The sequence below is a fragment of the Drosophila biarmipes genome, chromosome X (assembly GCF_025231255.1).
Source record: "Drosophila biarmipes strain raj3 chromosome X, RU_DBia_V1.1, whole genome shotgun sequence".
In the NCBI taxonomy this organism is placed as follows: domain Eukaryota; kingdom Metazoa; phylum Arthropoda; class Insecta; order Diptera; family Drosophilidae; genus Drosophila; species Drosophila biarmipes.
In genome coordinates this window covers 11,702,015-11,717,080 of record NC_066611.1, presented here as the reverse complement: position 1 = coordinate 11,717,080, position 15,066 = coordinate 11,702,015, and the positions used below count along the sequence as shown (strand labels likewise).

The window sequence follows — 15,066 nt, the reverse complement described above, 5'->3', positions numbered from 1 at the left end:
ATTCCTAAATTTCAAATGTAATTTTCAAATATTAAAGGTAAATTTACAACCTATGATCTAAATATAAAATATATTTTCTTTTTTATGAAAACTTTTTAAAAACAATTATGTTCTGGAGCTGTGAATATACTTTATTGTCTCTGCATAAATGCAAAGCTTATTATGTTCTGTTCTGTACTGAAAATCACACTGAATAAATCCCAAAATGATACCAATATGGTTAACATGTACTTACTCCATCTATCTGACCAAACAATGCCCAGCAATTACGCCATAATTACACAAGATACTCTGGTACAATGCGAGGGCAACAAAGGAGGTTCCTTGGGTAGATGCTCTACGATTTTGGCATTCCTTTGTGCACTTCGAGATTCGAGTTCGGGATCGAATCTCATCTGTTGTTTGACTCGCTGGAATATTATGATATTCCATATTTCTGCAGATGTTTGACGGAGATTATCCGTTGATGGAAATGGCTGCTCGATCGTGTTTCCGCTGTTGCACAATGCATCCACGTTCGTACAATGGGCAATGGGATTAGGAATCGATCCTGGCCCACCCACATGCGAGAGAGTCCTCTGGGCTGGTTGATCTGGCAACTGGAGGTGATCCGCGTCATCGATATCTCCTGGTAAGCCCGCTTTATTGCGGCATTACTGGTGTACTCCTCGTAATTGATTGACATTAGTCGAAGGCGAAGGAGACTGTATTGAGTTTCAAGGCCAAAACATTGTGTATAACTCAACTTTGGATCCCATGGTAAAAAGAATATTCTTGACCAAAAGCAGAGTCCCTTTTTCGCCATAAATATTCAGTTTTTTATCTGCTGTAAAGAAAATATTAGTCAGAATGAGAAATGTCATACCCCGCTGAGCTCGCTATTTAATTTCCAATTCATTGGCATTAAAATATAAAAATGTTTAATTTTTAAGATATTTTGGCAAATTTCCTAATGCACCCCCTACAAAAAATGAGAAAATTGGTCAAAAAATAAGTGACCGGGAAAGTGATGGGGATCGTTAGCACTTGAAGCAAGCTGCTCGGAACAGTCGGTCTTTTTGCTGTACGTCTTTATTTGGCCAAACTACGACTGAAAAACCGGAAAGAAAACTAGTATTTTTGTCAATAATCCTAACCTAATTTTTCGTCCTAAATATTCAGTTTTTTGGATGCTGTAATAAAAATAAAAGTCAGAATGACAAATGTCATACATCGTTGGGATCGTTTTTTAATTTCCAGTTCACTGGCATTCAAATCTAAATATTTTAAAATTTTTAGATTTTTTTCAAAAAATTGTGATGTACCCCCTTACAAAAAATGCGAAAATTGATCAAAAAATAAATTTGTTTTAAGTGATGGAGATCGTTAGCACTTGAAGCAAGCTGCTCGGAACAGTCGGTCTTTTTGCTGTACGTCTTGATTTGACCAAACTACGATTGAAAAACCGCACAGAAAATCGTATTTTTGTCAAAAATCCTAACCCCATTTTTCGACCTAAATATTTAGTTTTTTTGGGTGCTGTAATACATGTCATACCTCGTTTAGCTCGTTGTGTAATTTCCAATTTATTGGCATTCAAACCTGAAACATTTTTAACATTTAAGATTTTTTCAAAAAAAAATCCTGATGCACCCCCTTCAAAAAAATTCAAAAATGGGTAAAAAAATAATTTTAGCTTAAGAGGTAGAAATCGTTATTATATTTATCAAGATACTCAGAACGGTCGGTCTCTTAGCTGTTCGCCTTAAATAGGCCAAACAACGATTTAAATCGATAAACCGGCAAACTTAACGTCAAAAGCTAAGCCTACATTGAGAAATCGGCCCTTACTTCCACAAGCCGGTCAAAGTTGCCATTTTGAATAAATACCTTCCTCGCTGAAAGCGAGCCCTTCGAGCAATCTCAACAGCCTGAATCCTTTCGGGGATACTTTGGACTCTCCGTCAGGACCCCGTTCCGCGGCAAGGGTTTACACAATCCAAACGCACACCAGCGCCGACAGGCCACACCCAGTCGAGTATCCGAGAGACCTCACATCGAGCCATAATTATGCATTTTTTGGGGTAGGTTTTCGGCAGATTTTGAAAGCCATCTCTGGGCGAGTGTGCGTTCGAGGATATGTTCGGTAATTGCTCGTAGGTCGGCACCAACTATTAAAGGACATTAGAGGTTTCACCCTCGCGGGCACATCAATGTGCTGTGATTCGAGAACAAGTTCGCAGACCCTGATGATGGAACCCAGATGAGATGCCGCTTCCATTGCCATCTACCATGTACTGCACCATCGCTGGGAACAGCCACCCCGGCTGGGAGTTGGAGTGCGGAGTGCGATCTGGGATCCGGGATCTGGGATCTGGGATCTGGGATCTGCTGGGGACGCTCGGTCCACTCTACTATCTGGGGATTATTTGTGTGGTTTACAGTTTTTAATTATGCACCGCGACATGCGGATGCAGTGGTGTAACAATGGGCCGGGCAGACCGCAAGGGGAGTGGACTGGAGTGGTGGCACACAAATGGAATGCATCATCCAAATCACTCCCTGCTCGCTGCCCAGTCGCAGGACTCTCCATTGTGCTCCGCGTCCTGCGAGTCTGCGAGTCTGGGAGTGGGCGAGTGGGAAAGGAGTGGAGGGCACCAGGGGCAGCCGATGGGCTGCGGGAGTGGGCAGCTCACTCCAGAAGCGAGTGCTTCCAGTAGTGGACTCTCGAATTTGCACGAAGCCAAGTATATCATGCAGTACATCTGGCTGCCTTCACAGTTACTGCACTTTGTGGGGCTAAAACATTAATTACTTGCTGATAATATGACAATTTGCAGAAGGGGTACCAAAAAAATACTTGGATTTTACCCCCAAATAGTCAATGTCTGGAGTATAATGTATTGAAATCGTAAAAGAATTACCTATTTATTGATACTAAAACTTGGACATATTTTATTTTCGACCAATTATAGAAAACAAGCTCTTAACCAAAAAAAACCAACAAAAAAAAATGCTCAAAGTCCTATAAATATGTTATTTGTCAGACCTTTTCCTGTAAATCTTTTTAAGATAAAGCTTTAGAGAAAAAAAACAAAATTTATTTGGTGTTTTTCAATCCAAAAATAAGCTTAAAAAAGGGGTAAATATCCTATAAATGGTTTTATGTCCCTTTAGCTTAGGTTTCAACTGTTTATATTAGTCAGAATTGTTACTGTATATTTTTTTTAAGGTTAAGTTATAGGAAAAAAACATAAAAGAATGTTTTTTGTTATTAAGACATTTTAAATCCAAAAATATGCTTAAAAAAGTAAAATTAAGGGATTGTATTTTAAAATGTTAGTACCTCGTTGAACTTACTATATATAGTATTTTTTATCTATTTCCATTTTATGTTTAAAAATTTGACACAAAATCACATAATTTCTAGAAACGGTAGTTTTGAAACTCATCCCACAAACTAAGTGAATTTAGTTTTTAGCTTTACAAACAATAATATTGTTTAAAAAACACTAAATTAAAAAACCCATTAATAATTAATTCAGTTTGTAATGTTTCTAGTATATGCTCCAAATATTAAGCTATTAAAAAGAAAGGTATAAAGACGTATGTTCCAAGTGCAGCCTAAATGTAGTTATCAAAATCAGTCTCTTAAATATTTCCTAACACAATGACTCACTTTGATGCATATTAACCGCAGCATTTGGGTTTCTTGGCACCCAATTCCTCGAGACGAACCCACTGACTTGTTGACAGCCCGTCTCTCCGGCCTTCAGTTCGCAGTTACCATTTAGCCAATCCTCAGTCTTCCGTCTCCAATCTTCCATCTAGCAAATACCATCTTCAACCTTGAAGCAGATGCACAATAGAAGGGGCTTATTAGCTTTTACTGCTCGAAGATGGGCGAAATGGCCCGGGGCTGGGGGAGGCGTAATGAAATTAGATTGCGTTCGGAGTTGTGGACGTGGGATGGATTCTCCACTTGGCTATGAGTCGCTAGTGGAGCTCCTGGCACACGACAATTTCACCTAGCTGGGCGCAAGGCTAATTTAAATGGGCGAACTGACGGCTGGCTCGCCGGCTTTTCCGCTCACTTCCGTTTCGCTGGGGAAAAATTATAACAATTTTGTAACCGAACTCGGGGAAATTTCCTTCTGGGAATTCATAAGCAAAATAATCAGGGGGACCCTTGGACTCCGAGACAGAGACGACACAAAGGGTTGCCTCCGTGCCATTATGTTGTGCCACCGCCTGTATCTAATTTGGCCATATTATGAATTTAACCCTTCCGTGTTTGCTGGATATTTAAACAACTGTTTGCGCAAAAGTTTAGCCCAGAAGGTCGTCGCTGCCGGCAGTTGCGGCAACGCAGCAGCCTCCTCATAATTTCAGACACCCCCCACCACCCCAGAAATTGATTCTCCGTAATGCGTAGAGACAACCCCTGCCCCTGCCCCTGCCCCAACCTCATCCGCATCCGCAGCCCCACTCCCCAATCCTCGAGCCCATCCTCGCCAGCATCCTGGAGCTTAGACCACCACCCCGCTTCGCTGTCTGGCGGCTCAACTTTTGCTTCTGTCTGCCAGAAAGTGAACTTTGCCCTGGCTCTACTTCTGCCACACTGAAAGATACATCTCGCGGATGCCATTGTTGCGAGATATATATTTTTAATTTAAATAAATTGTATTTTCTTATATTACACATTTTAAATATGTTAAGCCTTGTATCACCTGTTTTGGTTCTTAAAGTTTGTATCTGTTTTTACAGCACTTTTATTCTAAAAAATAAATTATAAATAAATAATTTTGAAAGATTTTTTAGCCTTCTAGCACCTATTGAGCACTTTAAAGCACTTTTATTTTGCAAAATAAATAAAATATTATTTAAAAATTTTTTAAAGTATTATTAACTGTATTTTTTGTTATTTATTTAAAGGTGATTAAAACTTATAACCCTTCTATTAACAGTTAATCTTTTTTAGCTGGCTATTTGTTTTACAAAAAGTTTGTATTTTTTTTTATTGGTCTAGGCAGAAATATTTAAAAATGTTACAGGGCTTGACAAAACTTTTTTTTATTTATAAAAAATTAATTTAATTTTTTTTGAATAAATTAACTTTGTAAGAGTCTAATTGAACAAATTTAAATCCATTAATTCACTCCTTGGCAGGTAAAGAAATCTATTAAAGTCTTATTATTAAAAATAATTTATAATGTATTTAAGCAGACAGAAGTGTTTTAAAATTGTAAGGTAACATGTTTCTTAAAAAAAATAAAAATGGCTATATTTTTTAATGGTCTAAATCAAAGGATTTTTGGTAAGAAGATTACATTTTTGAACAAAATGAGCTAAGAATTTGTAAAAACATAATTTCTAAGCTTTGTATTTCTATGTAAGATATATATATTTTATATATATTATTTTGTTTCAGTTTTCATTGATTTGCTCCTCTGTTTTTCATACTATAGGAAATTAGATTACAACTTTTTTTACTGACACATAATTACTACTTCTGCTCTTTTTTAGGCTAGACTAGAGTTCCAATTGGCTCATCGAGCGTTGGTTAATTTAAAATGTTTGTGGTTGAGGCCGTGTGTGTGTGGCCGAATATCGCCCAAAATGATGTGGAAATTCATTTTGTTTCGCTGTATTAATGGGCTGCGACGGCGACCCATTACCGTGGGGCATTCGAGCGGTGTTTTCATTACTCGGCCTGTGTTTTTGTGCCGAACTCCGCGCAGCTCCTTTGTTCATAGCCCAGCAGCTCCTTGGCAGGATTCGGGACTCTGGACTTGGGACTGGGGACTCTTGATTCTGCGGATGTGTCGCTGCTGCTCCTTTGGCAGTTCGCGACTTGCGACTGCTAATGATGCCTTTTCCAGCAATTTAATTGTTAAACAATGAAAACGCTTTTGATTACAAGAAAAACAACGGGCTCTCGGGCTCCGCCAACCCCTTGGATTTTGGGTTGCGGGGCTCCGGGGTTCCGGACTCCTTTGTTTTCCTTCGGTTTGCCCACTCCACGGCCGGGCGAAAGGATATTGTCTTTGCCTCCCGCGGCAATTTCGCTCCGCCAAAAGGGAGCAGCGTGCAGGATGCGCCACGTCGGGCAAAGGCAGTAGCTGGATGGACCCGCGGACGGCGGGATGTTTATTAATTTTTACCTGAGGTTATCTATTTGTCGCGCTATGTGTTTCCTTTAGCCTTTTTTGGGGTTGAAACTGGGAAGCTGGATGGCTGGCTAGCTGGGAAACCGGAAAACGCCTAAAAGGGGCGAGCCAAAAAAAAGAAAATAATAAAATTATAAAATGGGAGCGTTGCTGGCCCCGCAATTTTCATGCTCATTAAATAATTTCTACTCATGAAAGTTCCTCCTTACCAAGACCCCCAGCCACCTCCACCCCCGGCTTTTCAGGACCAGAATCAGAAGTATCATAGAAGCGTCTCTGAATGGAGTCGCCCAGCGGAAAGGTGGGCGTTAAAAAGTTTTTATTGAAAGTTGTAATTTAAATTTATTAGGTTTCACATTTTAATTAATGCGCACTTCTTCGTCGCCGCCCCGTTGCCGCGTTTTGGCCGGGAAAAGCGAAAAAATTATGCACAATATGGTGGGGGAAGATCTGAATTGAGCCCGTTCCGAGCGACAAATTGGGGTTCTCCAAAGGAAGGTTTTAAAGATATAAGATTAAATATTAATTAGAAATTAAGCATAAATAAGGAATATGTCAATTGTTAGATTGTTGTTTGGTATATCATTACTATAAATGTTTTGGGAATTTATTGAGAGTTAAATAGGTTTTAGTATCAAATTTGTAATAAATGGCACATTTGTTAGCTTCACAAGATTATAAATTAAAAGGCTCTAACATTAAAAATTGGTATATATTATATAAAAATTTTACTTATTTCCATTTACTAAACATTTTTATTTTAATTATTTTCAAAACATAATCTCTTATTTTACTAAACAGACTTTATTTTTTCTTCTCCTAAAAAGTTTATAATACACAATACTTTTATTAAAAAACTATATGATTTCATAAGTAAGCCGCTTAAAAAAGCTTGAGTATTTCTTTTATATATTTCCATATTTTTTAAACCTTTAGAAATAAATCTGAAATATTTGAGAATGTTTCTCTAATCTTTTGGCCAACAAAAATGGCTGCATCAATTGTAAAAGCACCCAAAACTGAATCTCTAATTGCACAATAACGACCATGAACTGCTAATCTAAGAAAATCAGATAACCCCGGCTGGCGAACAGTCCAACAAGTATTTATTAATACAAATTAAGATGTTATCGACTTAAATTGAATTGTTTTGGGTGCGGGGCATGGGCCTAGGCCCCCCCAAAAAACGAGCCGCTTAATTTACTCGCCGGGAAAAGGGGCAGACGCCCCTGCAACCGGGAAAGGGGGCTCTTCTGGGGGGAAACGGATCCAATTGCAATTCCCAATGCCAAACAAAGCCGGGCGCAAAACACAGAGCGGAGCGAATTATAATGCGAACACAAAAGTTCACAAATTAGCAAATTTAAGATCCTGCGAGGCGGGGGGCAAAGCCAAACAAACAAGACCAAATAAAGCGCAAACGGACTGGATTCTCCAGGATGCCAAGGACCCAAGGAGTGCGCTCACAAATACAAATGTTTTCTCGTGTGGAACAGACATAAAAAAAAGGAGAATAAATAAAAAAAAAACCAAGGAAAAAACCAACCAAAACACCAGTGAGAATGGAGCCGCCGACGACGTCTTTGTCCCTGTCATTTTGGCTGTCATTGTGGGGGAAATTGCGGGCTTCTGGGGGACTCCAAGTGCCTCAAAAGGCAAGCGGAAAAATAAAAAGGCCATTGAAAGCGCAGAAATCCGGGGGGTGCGGTGGTGGTGAAAAAAAAAATGGGGCAGGCAGCAATAATAAACAATTGTGCGATGGAAATCCGCGATTGTAATCCGCAATTTTTACGGCTTTTGGATGGGCCCCAGATGCCGAAGGGGGCCAAGCTCCTGCCCGCCTCACAGATTCGCGTCATTTCCGTCACCAGGCGCCGGCCTATCGCCCAACACCATCTTTATTCACTTTGGGAAACAATCGCATCGCAATCTGTTAACAACGAGCGGTGGCAACACAAGTAACAGCACATAATACCGCAGAGTATAAAGGCGCCGAATGGAACTGAGCAGAACAGGGCAGTTGACTGACTAAATGACTGCCAAAGGACGAGGATTTGGGAGGCACGCTGGCACAGGCCATCCCGTTGTCCTGCTGCGAGCAGAGGACAAAGCACCTGTGCCACAGAGGCAACAAAGGGCCCGCTGATCTGGCCAAGGAAATCTCCATTTCCGACCTCGTTGGACCTGAAAGCCTCCGCCCCTGAGGAGTGCGGGCTAGCCGTGTGTTCGGGTGCATGTCCCGGTGTGCGGCAATTAACCCCTTTCGGAGGAAGCCGGCGACATCCCGAAAACCAATCGGAAACCAGGCAGCCAGAGCAGGGTTAGAAATATCACACGGGGCCCCTATCCCTATATCTAGCCACCATTACAAGAAACAAATTAGAATGATGGTGGGTTCGATTAAGACCATCTAAGATATCAACATTATTATTGTTAGATCTACATAGCCCTGCAGAGGTTTTTTGACCTTACAAAGTTGTCATACTTTATTGATCAGTCCCCCTAGTGTCTGATTTTTGAAGTCCTTACCATGAAATTGAGCTAGATTCGACGACTGCATCATAAAGCTGTTATATTTGAATAGAAAAATACAATATATATTCTACATAGTTGATATTACTAAGATAATCTAATCCACGTCATCGGTAAGATTGAATAAAACTGACTTTTCTCACTGGCTACTTATAATTCCCAACTAGTTCTAGGCAAAAATCATGACCTAGGTGCTGAGCCAGCTGCTAAATCGGTGTAACAGAAGTTCTGTCATCTCCATGAGTTTAATAAAGGTGTTTAGTTGTGAAATGAAATCTCCTTAACTAGTCAACATCTCAAATTGGACAGTTTAAATTTGATTAAAGTCAGTTTAATTTAATTGCTTAGTCTATGTGCATATTGATTACAAGTCGATAGCCCAATTCAAATTAGTTTCTGCTCGGCAGCAGTCGCCTCAGCCTCATCAGCCACAATCGGTGGTGTAATTAGCTATTAAATAAAACGTTAAGTGCGGCTAAACATTGCGGATAAAACCAATACAAATATTGCCACAGATAGGCCCAAAATGATACACTAAAATAAAGATAACATTCTCACCTGCCCGTCCGCACATCCTGGCTCCGGCGAACACGCATTTGTTAAGCTTATACATACATTTGAGCCGACATCTGTGTATATCCGAGCTGTTAACAGTCCGCAAAAAATGGGCTTTTGACACGAGAACATCCATTGTAAGCGGCACTTAATTGTGTTGTTCCCCCAGTCGGCCGCTTGGCGGCACTAGAAAAAAGTGTGCGGACCACTGGGGGCCATGTGTGCGCACATCCGAAGCGTGTCCTGTCACACTCTCGCACAATGTCCTTTGACCCCCGGTACCCAACGTCCCCTCCCCCGCCCCGGGCTAATGGCAATAGAAATTCATTGAAAGCCCCCAAAGGTCACGGGCAGATGCTGCAGTACGGCAAGTGCGGAAGTCAGTCTTTCGGTTCGGAATTGAATTGCCTATAGATAGGGAATACAAAACAAATTTAAAGGATTTTAAGCTGTTATTTAACAGCATTTAATAGGATTGAAAAAGGAATGAGTTTTTTGTATAAAACCAACTTATTTACATTTAATAGATGGTTTCTTTGCCCACTTAAAGATCGTAAATGTTTATTACTCATAAAGTAATATACGTTTTAGGTATAATAACCACAAATAAATGTCCTTTGATTTTAGTGTTTCCTTCAAAATCAAATAATTATAAATGTAAAATATTTTATAAGCATATATTTATATTAGATACTGATCGAATCAAATCCGATCCGGACTTCAAAAGGATAACAGACTGTATAAGCCTTTATTTTTATACATCCAAATAATAAAAGAATAGTTGAAAATAAATAGAAGAAATAAATAAAAGAAACAATTATTTTATAAAAAATAAATGTAAATATTTTGTTAACGATTCAAATGAAATGTTTATTGTAAGAAATTCCAACTCTTCAAGTGGATAACAGACTGTAATATTGATAAATCAGCTCACAGATTCAGTTTCCTTTAAATACACAGTTTTTATAACTTTAAAAATACTTATAAATATAGTTATAAGCTGAATAGATTTAAAAATGAAATATAAAGCTCTAAAAATCGCTCAAACGATCCCAATTAAAGGTGTTCTATCAGAGTAACCCAGGGCTGATCTGAAGAGTTTTCCGGTTCCATTCAGGCGCTCTCCAGATTCATTCAGCACTGGAAGCAAAATGGTCTGCAGACTGTACCCAAGGACTTTTTTAATTGATGGAGGATTCGCTTCCTGGCCATTTTCGGGCTGTTCACGACAGATGACGTCGCCCCGAGTGGCCATGCGAATTTAACCCCCGCAAGGAGCGCAGCCCATATCCCGTGTCCCGGGGATCACGAGATGGGAATCAGTTTGGCAAATGTTTCACATAAGTGCCTTTTGTACATAAGGACTCTTTGTGATCGGCCCGCTCGTTGAGCACAGGAAAGAAACAAATCTCCCCGCTCATCGTCATCATCATCGCTATAACCATGGGCATAAGCATAATCAACCCGGTCTTGCAGCATCCTCAACATTTATTTTTTAGCTCAAGCCAATGTTTGTTTAAGCAGTGTGGGGTGCGTTTTCTTTTTTTCATACTCTTGGCGGCATCGAGTTTGGCAATGGCCGATTTCTATATTATTTGTATATAATGCCGACGACGATGGCAGTGACAGCGCGGCAGGATGACAGCTAGGGCGATGAGGATCCTCGAGAGATTATAGGACTGCGCGTTCTCACCCTTGCCCTGATTTCGAGTGCTCGTTCCGAACACAAAATGTCTCCCATGAAGGATGTTTCCTCGTTTTGAACAGCCCTTTCCCCGGTTCCGTGACGCCTCAACCACCCGATGTTTTGTTGATTCAACTCACATAAGTCCCTGCAGTCGTACATATATTTAATTGCATTCTGCTCTGTTCTTCAAAACAGGGCTCGTCCTCGCTGGCAGGCAGAACGACATAACGCGATTAAAGGGCTATGTGCCTTATAGAGATGGAACCGAACCGAACCGAACTGCACATAACACCCCCTTTCTTTCTTTCCTATGTAAGGAGTTTGATTTGATTTATACATTTATGGACACGCAACTAAATCGAGTCTGCTTAGGGTCTATACAAAATGTACCTATCACTACTAATAACAGATAAGCAATCCTACACATATTGATCATTATATTTAAGTCCCTATAAACAGTAAATACTTATTTTATATATTTGCCTATTTTTAATTTTTTCTATTTTTTTTTTAATTTTCTTTTATTTCTAGATAAAAAGTCCTACAAATCTGGATAAAAAGTGTTACGTTCTTACAAGTTAAAAATACTAATTTTATATAGAATACCATATATTTGTAGATTTTTATATTTTTTATTATAGAAAATTAGGTTCCCATATATATTCTTTTAGAGAACTGGTAACTATTTGTTATAATTGTTATATGTTATTTTATAAGTTAAAAATCACCATGTTTATATACATCCCCTAAAGTTTTTTTTATTTAAGAAAATTAGATATAAAATATAACGTTATATCCAACAGTTTGCCATATATAGTATTTTTGAGATCTGGTACCATATCCAAAACCACTCTATGACTTTTTATAATTTATAGTCTCTATAATATGCCCAGGGCTTTGAAAGTGCTTATTAAGAACGTTTTTACCTAACTTTAAGGTTATGTAAGACTTCATTTTTGGATTCATTTTGGCGACTCTTCCTTATACAAAACCCCACTAGAAATTTCACTAATTTATGTTTTTTTTTTCATCTTCATTTAAATACAAAGGGTATTTATAATGCCGCATCAAGAACGTATCTACACACCTTTAAGGTTATGTACGATTTTATTTTTGAATGTATTGAGGCCCTTCTACTTTATCCAAAACCCCACTATAACTTTTACTAGTTTAAAGTATCTTTAATATATGTATATTTCCTTATTTGATACCCAGGGTATTTAAAGTGCTTATCAAGAACGTTTATGCACACCTTTAAGGTTATGTACGATTTTATTTTTGAATTCATTGAGGCCACTCTCGAATCGCCACTCGTTTCCAGTTTTTCTGGAGTTCCCCGCCCAGAGGGATGGGCGGGCAAAGAAAAGGCAGCCCTGAGTCAACTACGGATTAATTAAATACCCATATACGAAAATGTTTGGCCGCCTGGTCCGGGGCTTGGAATGGGGACCCCTGATTGGCATGGTCCTGAACCTGGTCCTGAGAAGTGCCCTGGCCATAGGACATGGAACATAAGCTGGCCGGGCCAGTGCGAGTGCCATTGTTTTTTAAAGCCCACTGCACATCAGTCCACCGTCCGGCACAATGGCCGACACACCCAAACAAGGTCCTGGGAGTCCTGGCGTCCCGAAGTCCTGCTCGTTCTAAGGAGATATGGACCCCCACTCGCCGGCAAATGCACATGAATTCCAATTATGTGTATGATTTGCAGTGCTTGCTAATATTTGCATTCCCTGTTTACCTTTGGATGCAATTTTGTCAGCTTCTTTCAGGGGGCTTTCGAGTGGTTGGGCTGCATTTGCCATGGAAATTGATTTTAAAGTATGAATAAAAAGCAATCGGAGATTGGAAATTTGTATTCAAGGGATTTAATGAATTATTCAGATATTTACAATATATTATTAAATTTTAAAAAATTAATTCCAATCCATACGTCATCATAGAGTTGTTCTTATGATTAATTAATGATTTATGGTTGACATATTTTATTTTTTATTTGAAAAACTGGTGTGTGTTTAAACATTATTTACTAATTCATTATTTTCCTTTGAAAAAGCTGTAAATATCAGTTCACTGAACCCAGAACCTATGTGTTTGTGATGCCATTTAGACACTATAAAATAGGCGCACATTCTTCAGCCGCCGAAAAGGAAGTCTGCTTTTTTCTGGAGACCTTTTGGATTCCCCGCCTTCGAGATTACTAGAATAATTTGATATGCGACCACAAAAACTGGGGCGCATGACGGTGGTCAATGTTAATTGCGGATCATCAGCTCGGCGCTGGGTTTTCGGGGCGATCCTAACTATAATAACCCCTTGGGTCGCTCCGAAGACAACGGCTAGTCGTAGAAGAACATGGCACATCCCGTCCGGGCTCGGCGTGACCTGCAATTAACCGCCTCGGATGCCCCACAACTCTTCAGAATGACACGAGTCCCATTGTCGTCGCTCCACTTTAATGGAGCTTTCGGTTCGCCCCGCACTGCAGGCCCTAATTGATCTGGCTCCTACTTATTGATCATGACAGTTCAGATGGGCCCAAATCTGTTGGCCTCTCGCTCCAGATTTTGATTCAATTAACTCAGAGGGCAGCGTATGTTAAAAATCTAGAAATCTTCGCTGGCATTCTAACCATAGATGACTAATAAACTAAGAAAATATATTGATTTCAGGGAGTATTTTAAGATTTTTAAGTATTTTTTCCATAAAATGATATATTCCGTTTAAGTATACTAAAATACTAAATCGAAGAAAGCTAGAATTTATAAAAGTAAAAAGTAAAGTACCTAGGAATGATTGGCATAGTTCCTTATATTTTCTATCTTGATTTAACAAATTTTGTATTATTCCAAATAAACGAAAAGTAATTTTCTCTTGGATAAATCTAATTAAAATTTGTATTCTCTTTAGTATTTCTTTAGTATTAATTTCAGTATTTAACGAATACCTTAAGTATTATTTTTAGTATTTATAGTATATATAGTGTGCATATGACTAAAACAAAATCGATCAAGGAACAATCTCATTAAATATATTATTAGGCGTTTAAAAAAGACGAGAAATCGTTGCAAAATACTCATCCATAAACGGAATAGCTCAAAGAATTAGCTCACTAAAGTATTATTTGGTATTTTTTATTTTTTGTACCAGCAATTTGGCAATGATTTTCCGAGATTTTCCCATACACTCGCGGCGGACTTGGGATCGTGATTAATTCGAGTGCGACGATAAGGTGGGCAGAGACTGAGGCTGGGGCTGGGGCTTCTCCGGTTGCCGGGCAATGTTTTTTACCTAATGCTGATGCCCTGATGGACCGATGGCCAGGTGGCACCCATGCCCATCCCCAGCCTGCCGCTACCCATTGATGTGAACCTTAATTATAACGCCATCGAGCTGCGTCATCATTTACCAAACGCCACCAACCACAGGCCCGAATCAGGGCAGCCATTATTATTATTATTATTCTGATTATTGCCATGGACGGGGCTGTTTAAGTACATAAGTAAGCCGGGGAAATTTCCATACCGAGCGCCATATAGGCCGCTCTTATGTGCGACCCGAGGGTTTGATTTCGGCAGTACCCGGTACCGGCATAGATATAAATATAAATATTTCGCCCCACTCCCGTTCCCAGGCCAAGAAATTGGGTTCAAATCAAATTTCAACCGTCCGTCCCAAAGGGTTGGGATGCGTTTCAGGGGGAAACTAGGCAGGTTTCTGATGCTGGGTACAGTAATTCCCTGGCAATATATTATTAATTAATTGGACAGTGATTAGGTGGACATTGAAAAAATAAAAAAATAGTCAATCACCGAAATTTTACAATTACAAATATTTTTTAAAATCATTAGGATAGAAATGTTTTGGAAGACCTGAGGGTTTTCATGTCATATATCATATTTTATCATACCTTTTCCATCTTCAGGTCAAAAATAATTTTTATAATTTTATTTTAACATTTCTTTTATAAAAAAGAGTTCTAAAACAAAGTCAAGGAGTTTTATGATTTTTAGGCTGAAAATAATTTTTAAAATCTTAATTTCCACATTTATTAGAATTTTTCTCTCATTACTCATATCATAAAATATCTTATTTCTTTTATCTTGGTGTCAAAAATAATTTTTTATAATTTAACTACAATAT

The 15,066-nt window shown here is 39.0% G+C and overlaps 1 long non-coding RNA gene across 1 annotated transcript in view; it reads right to left on the bottom strand.

The window, feature by feature from the left end:
- Positions 1 to 233: 233 nt before the first annotated feature.
- Positions 234 to 15,066, bottom strand: part of LOC127012503 (uncharacterized) — a 36,271-nt gene continuing 21,438 nt past the window's right edge. Inside the window, exon 3 of the long non-coding RNA XR_007765998.1 lies at positions 234 to 823. This is a non-coding gene — a long non-coding RNA (uncharacterized LOC127012503). The remainder of the gene's footprint in view (positions 824 to 15,066) is intronic.